The following is an 8,079-nucleotide window of genomic DNA, read 5'->3' as shown; positions in this document are numbered from 1 at the left end:
CTCTTTGAGCAAGCTTCCCGGGCACACATACTTGGTTCAGTCAAGCTTGTCAGCAGGTGATTTTCACAGATGCTGGCTCTGACACCCCGGGAGGAGTGAGGAGCAGAGCCTCTGAGGGGCAGGTGCAGCCTGGAGAGGGAACCGGGAGAGCCTCAGGCCATTTTGAGAAATCTCCCGTCATTACGTTCTTCTCCTTAAATGCCCTATAAAAGAAGGAGTCTAGATTATCTGAGGGAAAAATTGGGTGCCTCGGGCAAATTACTCCAAGTGCCCTGCCAAGTATTACTGGCTTTTATTCTGCTCCCTCAGCCCTTTCTCAGTTGTCCCGATTATACTTGAAGGATAGAGAGTTTTGAGTTAATCGGATTCCTCTGTTGTTAACTGCCTCCAGCAGTTGTGGCAAAGAGCTGGCAGGTTCAGATCCTGAGGCCAGTGCTTAGGGGCCAGGTGGTGGGAGGAGTGGGCTCCATCTCTGTAACTAGGGATGAGAGACGACACAGTCGGCAGAGCCTGTCGTGAGGCTAAAATGACTAACTGCACATAATACCCTGAGAACTGAAGCTGTGCACAGTGGGTGCTATGTACGTGTGTCCCATGTTATCATTATTGTTTATCTAACTTTTCTCCTTCCCAGATCTCTGCTTACCTTCCTCTCTCCTTCCCAGATCTCTGCTTACCTTTCTCTCTCCAGGAAACCAGTCTAAAGTGTCTGATATATGACCTGTTTATCCTCGCAGACAGGCTTTCCAAAGTTGGAATTAATTCCAGGCCACAAGTCACAGCTAACAGCCCGTGATGCTGTGTTAAGAATTCCCACAAGTGCTATGTGAATTATGACCAGCTACAGTGATCATCATACTCGGGCCTAACAATGCAATTTACTCATAAAATAAATTCTTTATAGGCAGATAACTTTTCCTGACAGTGTATACATCTGGGTTCTTAGTTGCAAGCAACAGAAATAGATCCTGGTTGAGAACCTCTCAGAATGACCAGCAGGTGATGGGAGTGTGAGCAGTGTTCCTTTAATCTTGCCTTTTTTATAGGGACCTGGCCTTAAAAAAAAGGCTCTGACATTTTCAACATCAGGCTTCTAAGGGTGCCCTGGGGAGCAACATCCAGAAAATGGGAAAGTGATAAAAAAAAGGGTGTTGTGAAGGGTAAGTCTCTTTGGCTAGGCTTGGAAGTTGTTGCTATTGTTCAGTTGCTCAGTCATATCCAACTTTTTGCAGCACCATGGACTGCAGCACACCAGGCTTCCCTGTCCTCCACTATCTCCTGGAGTTTGCTCAGATTCATGTCCATTGAGTCGGTGATGCTATCTAACCATCTCATCCTCTGCAGCCCTCTTCTCCTTTTGCCTTCAGTCTTTCTCAGTTTTTTCCAGAGAGTGGAAAAGTAGCTCCATGCCATTGTGTGGAATTCAGTCACATGATCTAACCACAAGGGAAGCTGGGAATATCTTCTTGCCATGTGCTTCAGGGAGAATACGAAGCAGTCTCTCCAACAGTAAGCAAGCGCCAGTTACCACACCTCCCTGAAGCATCCACTACATAGGTTGTTCCAGGGAGTCCGACTCCCTGGGAAAGGAGATTGTGATAAGTTGCCCTGTTATTTCACTTATTTAAATGCCTTTCTTTTCTTAGACAAGGACAAGTCCCATTTGATAGATAAATCACCTAACTCTTCCTTTCATTTTACAATCTGGTCCAAAGAGCTGAGGCACGGCCAGATTCTAACACGGGTGGAAGCTCGGGGGTGGCAGGGCTGGGGTGGGTGGGCAGGCTGTGTGTCCTGCACAGGACAGCCAAGCCCTGAGGCTGCAGCCCACAAGGGGGTTTCCAGAGAGACCTTGCCTCCCCACACAGAGGTCCTGGTGTTCCATAGCTACTGACAAAGATCCACTTGCCCCGGAGCACCTGACCTTGCATGGTGGACATGTATCTACTCTTGGAAAGGCAAAGGATGATGGACAAGTGTGGGTTAGGCTACAGCGCGGAGGACAGACCTGGTCCGAGAGTCATGAGCTGCAGGTTTTGATTCGGATTTTGTCACTGACCAGCGGGATCCCTTTGGGAGGGTGCCGCAGCATCGCTGAAGCCCCTCCCTTGCCTGTACAATAGAAACCTGAGTGAGCCAGCCACTTGTAGCCTGTGAAATTGAAAACAGACTCCATCGCTTGTTAATTATATAGCTTTGAGCCAGTTATATGTTTGACCTCCCAAAGTTCCAATTTTTATCTTTAACATAATGTGTGTGTATGTGTGTCTGCTCAGTTGCTCAGTTGTGTCTGACTCTTTGCAGCCCCATGGACTGTAGCCCGCCAGGCTCCTCTGTCCATGGAATTCTCCAGGCAAGAATACTGGAGTGGGTTGCTATTTTCTTCTCCAGGGATCTTCACAACCCAGGGATCAAACCTTCATCTTCTGCTTTGCAGGCAGATGTTTTACCACTGAGCTATGGGGGAAGCATATCAAGAGCTGCCATTTATTTCAAAGAGAAGAAAGAAGAATTACAATAGGCATCTGGAATTGTAAGTGTGTCCTGGGTCCCAAGCCTGAGTGGGTGTTGAATAGCAGCCCAATCTCAGAACTGGGAAAATTCCTTCTTCCTTTCCCTGCTCACTGCCTCACCAGTAAAACCCTCCACGCCCAGTGACCCCCGCCCTCATGAGGAACGCCCATGCGCTACCAGCTTTGTCAAGATTTCCAGCATCTCAATAGCAAAGCATCTTCTGCTTTTCTGTTCTAGGAACCAAGCCCCTCTGACATGACAGAGAACTTTTTAATCTTCTCACTCCTTCCTCCTACACAGCTACTTTGAAAACAAACAAATGTTCACAGACTGTTCTCACAGCCTAAATTAAGCCCCCGTGGGATTAAAAACAAAGTTGTCAGAAGCCCCAAAATCAGAGCCTTTGGAATCCCTGATACTAAACTCACACATAGGCCAACCCAGCAACGCATGGACATGTGACCACTCAACATGACCTACGTACCATCCAAGAGCCTCCAAATACGCAGGCTGCTGCTGCTGCTAAGTCGCTTCAGTCGTGTCCAACTCTGTGTGACCCCATAGACAGCAGCCCACCAGGCTCCCCCGTCCCTGGGATTCTTCAGGCAAGAACACTGGAGTGGGTTGCCATTCCCTTCTCCAATGCATGAAAGTGAAAAGTGAAAGTGAAGTCGCTCAGTCGTGTCCGACTCTTCGCAACCCCATGGACTGCAGTCTACCAGGCTCCTCCGTCCATGGGATTTTCCAGGTAAGAGTACTGGAGTGGGGTGCCATTGCCTTCTCCAAATATGCATGAGTCCCTTTTTATTTGTTTTTTGCATCCTGGTTCAATTCTGGTTTTCAGTTGGCCAGTGGTTTCAGTTCACTTATCTCCATATCTGTGCTGCAAAGGGGGAACAAGAGCGTTGTTTCAAAGGGCGATTTCAGATCCAAACTATGAAAACTCTGAATTTTTTCAAGGCTACTTTTAATATCTATTTTTATTTATTTATTAATTGGCTGTGCAGGGTCTTAGTTAGCAGGCATATGGGACCTAGTTCCTGACCAGGGGCAGAACCCAGGCCCCCTGCATTGGGAGCATGGAGTCTTGGACACTGGTCCATCAGGAAAGTCCCCAAGGCTACTTCTAAACAGATTTTCATTAGGAAAATCCTTGCACCCCCCCACTCCCCCCACCCCCCACCCATGTGGACGTGTGGACATGTCTACACATCTCTCCTTTTTATAAGGACACCATCGGACTGGATTAGGAGCCACCATAATGACCTCATGTTAACTTGACTATCTACAACAACCCTATTTTCGAATAAGGTCACATTCCCAGGTCCTGGGGTGTTAGGACTTCAGTATCTTTCAGGGGACACAATTCAACCCAGAACAATATCCAGCAAGGTTGGGCTAAACTGGTCTGCTTATACAGTGATGTTTCTAGCAATAACAGCGGCTCTAAAGTGTGAGGGAAGTAACAGCATGAGCTATGTCCCTTCGATCGATTCCGACTCTTTGCCGCCCTATGGACTGTATAGCCCACCAGGCTCCACTGTCCATGGGATTCTCCAGGCAAGAATGCTGGAGTGGATTGCCATGCCCTCCTCCAGGGGACCTCTCCCCTCCAGAAGATACAGGGGATCTTCCTGACCCAGGGATAGAACCCGTGTCTCTTGCATCTCCTGCATTGGCAGGCCGGTTCTTTACCACTAGCACCGCCTGGAAAACCCTGCTGTGTGGGTCAGACCTGAGTGTTACCTCTTCCAGGGCCAGAGAGAGGTGAACAGAAAGTATTCTAAGCAATAGTGTGCAAAACTTTTTCTATATCCAAGTAATTTTAATTAGATTTAAACATATGTATATATTATACTCACAAAGGTTCATTTTCTACTGCTGCTAGAACTTTGATGGGAAAGCCCGAAAAGATCTCTCTTCAGGAAATAACCTAACAGAAGCTGAAGCCGCTTGATGCAAAGATGATTGCAGAGGCGTAATTGCTATTCCCAAACTGGAAACAAAGAGACATTATTTATTCAGCTAATATTTACTGAGCACCTTCTATCTGTAGGGCATTCCGCTAGAGGCTGGAGATGCAGTGGTAAAAAGTTATTCTAGTTCTTATTTGCAAAGAGCCTATGGTCCCAATTGGCAAATGTCTTCAGGAATTGTATTCTTAACATGTTGCTACAACGTGCAAGCATTAAATGGTAATTAAGAAAGATTCAAATACCATTTGAAATCCACAAATATTACTTTAGAATGGCATCTGCACAGTGCTGGAACTATGTGAAGTAGGCGTGCTTGTTGACTTTTGTCTGTTTCGTTCCCTTCTGTATGCCTGGCACATAGTATACGCTCCATAAGAACTCAATATGAAAGATGAGTGTATTGAGGACGGAACCGTTATATGCAGAGTCAAAAAATAAAAACGAACAAAACAAGAAAGACGATCATTGTACATAGGCAATGGGATCATGAATATGATTTCTTCCTGTTTTCCAAAAACCTCTTCGATACAATGTTGCTAGAGTTTGTTGAAAATAAGTTGATAATTTAAAAAGAGAGTCCTAATGGCACCCCACTCCAGTACTCTTGCCTGGAAAATCCCATGGACCGAGGAGCCTGGTGGGCTGCAGTCCATGGGGTCGCTAAGAGTCAGACATGACTGAGTAACTTCACTTTCACTTTTCACTTTGATGCATTGGAGAAGGAAATGGCACCCCACTCCAGTGTTCTTACCCGGAGAATCCCAGGGATGGTGGGAGCCTGGTGGGCTGCCGTCTATGGGGTCGCACAGAGTCGGACACGACTGAAGCGACTTAGCAGCAGCAGCAGCTGCCTCTAAACTCGTGTGTCAAGGGAATGAAAATCTTAAAGAAATTAAAAATGAAAGAACTCTGGGATGTCCCCAGGGCTTGTGGCACTAGACAAGTATGAGGCTATTGCAAAGGTCGAAGGGGGGACACGATGAGGAAACTAAGAAAGAGACAGGGCAGTGAGGAGGACCTGATCGGAGAGGATTTCTCATCTCCACTCCAACGCTTTAATGCTGCTCTGGCTTTGTTCCCCTTTCTCTCTGTGCTTTTCTAGAAAGAGTGAGACTGGTTATCCACATTTGTGTGACTTTACGCTACATTTAGAAAAGCTTAATTGGGCAAAGCTCTGGTGTGGTCAACCAGTTGAGACATGAATACAAAATTTCTGCCTGTTTTGACAAAAACGCTGTTGCTGTGCTTTGTTGCCTAGTCGTGTCCGACTCTTTGTGACCCCACGGACTGTACCCGCCAAGCTCCTCTGTCCATGGGGATTCTCTAGGCAAGAATACTGGAGTGGGTTGCCATGCCCTCCTCCAGGGGATCTTCCCAACCCAGGGATCAAACCCAGGTCTCCTGCACTGCAGGCAGATTCTTTACCGTCTAAGTCACCAGGGAAGCCCAAGAATACGTGCATGCCAATCAAACCCCAAATAACCTCTCATAATCCAATGGGCGCTTGCAAGTCCCTTGACTGATGTGACTTGACAGCCCCCTCCCTTTCCCGCCTCCCAACATATGCAGAAGCAATCCACCCCCAAACCTTATATAGTCTCCCTAAAAACATCTCAATGCCTTCCAACTCTCTCCACCCCATGGCCACCATACCGTCTAAATCTAAGACCCCAGGAACTTTTCGCTGGATTCCTGCAATGCCCCCTGCTGGTCTCACAGCTTCTACCCTTGGCTTCCCTGGTCCAGTCTCTGCACAGGAGCCAGAGAGATGTTTTTATAATAATTAAAAAAAAAAAAAACACAAATCATAGGACTTCCCTGGACTTCCTTCCCTCACGGAGTCCAGTGCTTAAGACTCCGTGTTTCCAAAGCAGGGGGCGCAGGTTCAAACCCTGGTCTAAGAACTAAGATCTCACAGGCCCCATGCTGTGGTAAAAAATAAATACATGAATGAAAATAAAGTTAAAATTAAAAAAGAAAACCACAACTCGGAGCATGTCACTTCTGCTTCAAGTCACCTCAGTGGCGCCCGTTTCGCTCAGGCTCTGATCCTTAACGCAGACTGTGAGGCTCGCCGCGTGCCCCTCCGGCCGCGCTCCTGCCCTTCTCCTTGCGGAACCCTCACTCGCTTCACTGGCCGCACTGGCCTCTCTCAAGCTCCCAGATGAGTCAGGCTCCTTCCTGCCCTGGGGCCTCTGCACGCGCTTCCTCCCCGCCCAGAACATCCTCTCCGCTCTCTGCCTAGTGAACAGATATTCGGTTTTCAGCTCTGGGCTTAAAGTCCTCTCCTTCACAGGGTCTTTGCTAACCTGTCCATATAGGTTAGAAACTTCTGCTGTTACTTAGTACTTAACTTTCATGTCGTCATTGCTGTTCACTCACAGCAATGGTCATGCCTGGCTCTTTAGCCTGCCAGGCTCTTCTGTCCATGGGATTTCCCACAACAATACTGGGGTGGGTTGCCATTTCCTTCTCCAGGGGATCTTCCTGACCCAGGGATCAAACTTGTGTCTGTTTTGTCTCCTGCACTGGCAGGTAGGTTCTCTACCACTGAGCCACCAAGGAAGCCCACTTAACTTTCATACAATTACCCAAATACATAAATGTCTTTAAATGCCTTGTTTATCTCTGTGATTATGGCCTAATGTCTGCCTCTCCCAGTAGCCTATAACTTCTCTGAGGGCAAAGTTTGTTCCTCATTTTATACCCATCCTGGGCCTACAGCGGAGAAGGCAATGGCACCCCACTTCAGTACTCTTGCCTGGAAAATCCCATGGACGAGGAGCCTGGTAGGCTGCAGTCCATGGGGTCGCTGAGAGTTGGACACGACTCAGTGACTTCACATTCAATTTTCACTTTCATGCATTGGAGAAGGAAATGGCAACACACTCCAGTGTTCTTGCCTGGAGAATCCCAGGGACGGGGGAGCCTGGTGGGCTGCTGTCTATGGGGTCGCACAGAGTCAGACACAACTGAAGCGACTTAGCTGCAGCAGCAGCAGCAGCAGCAGCAGGGCCTAGCGAGCTACCTGATTCACGGTGAGCCCTCAGCATAGATTTACTGAATGAATGACCCAGTGAACCAACCCAGACATCAGTTCAATCACAAGAAAAATTTCCTGGTTGTGCCCTTCATCTGTTGAATCCAAACTTATTTAAGAGTTACACAATGAAGAGTAACCAAAACACCTGCTAACGTGGAGGATGTGTTCCAAGGACGTACTTCTCGGTTTGACTGTTTATTTCTAGAGAGAGAAGTGTAGCAGGCAATGAGATGTAGCTCAGGGTGCCAGATAAAGGACTGCCTTGAAAACATCACTAGATACTTTATAAATTAGGCAATTTCAGGCTGTGAGGGATAAAGATATACTCAGTTTGTCTCAGTAAATGGAAGTCTATCAGTTAGACTCTTAATACTGTATGTGACAGAGGACCCATCTCAAACTGCCTTAAATAACAGACAGGATTTATTAGCTTCACAGTGGAAAAGTCTAGAGACAAGGCTGTCTCTCTTTGGGAAAGGCTTGATGCTGGGGCCTAATGATGTGACTAGGGCCAGTTCCTTTCTGCCCCTGACCTGCTCTCCACTC

The sequence above is a fragment of the Ovis canadensis genome, chromosome 10 (genome assembly GCF_042477335.2).
Source record: "Ovis canadensis isolate MfBH-ARS-UI-01 breed Bighorn chromosome 10, ARS-UI_OviCan_v2, whole genome shotgun sequence".
Taxonomy (NCBI): domain Eukaryota; kingdom Metazoa; phylum Chordata; class Mammalia; order Artiodactyla; family Bovidae; genus Ovis; species Ovis canadensis.
This window is presented reverse-complemented; position numbering follows the sequence as displayed.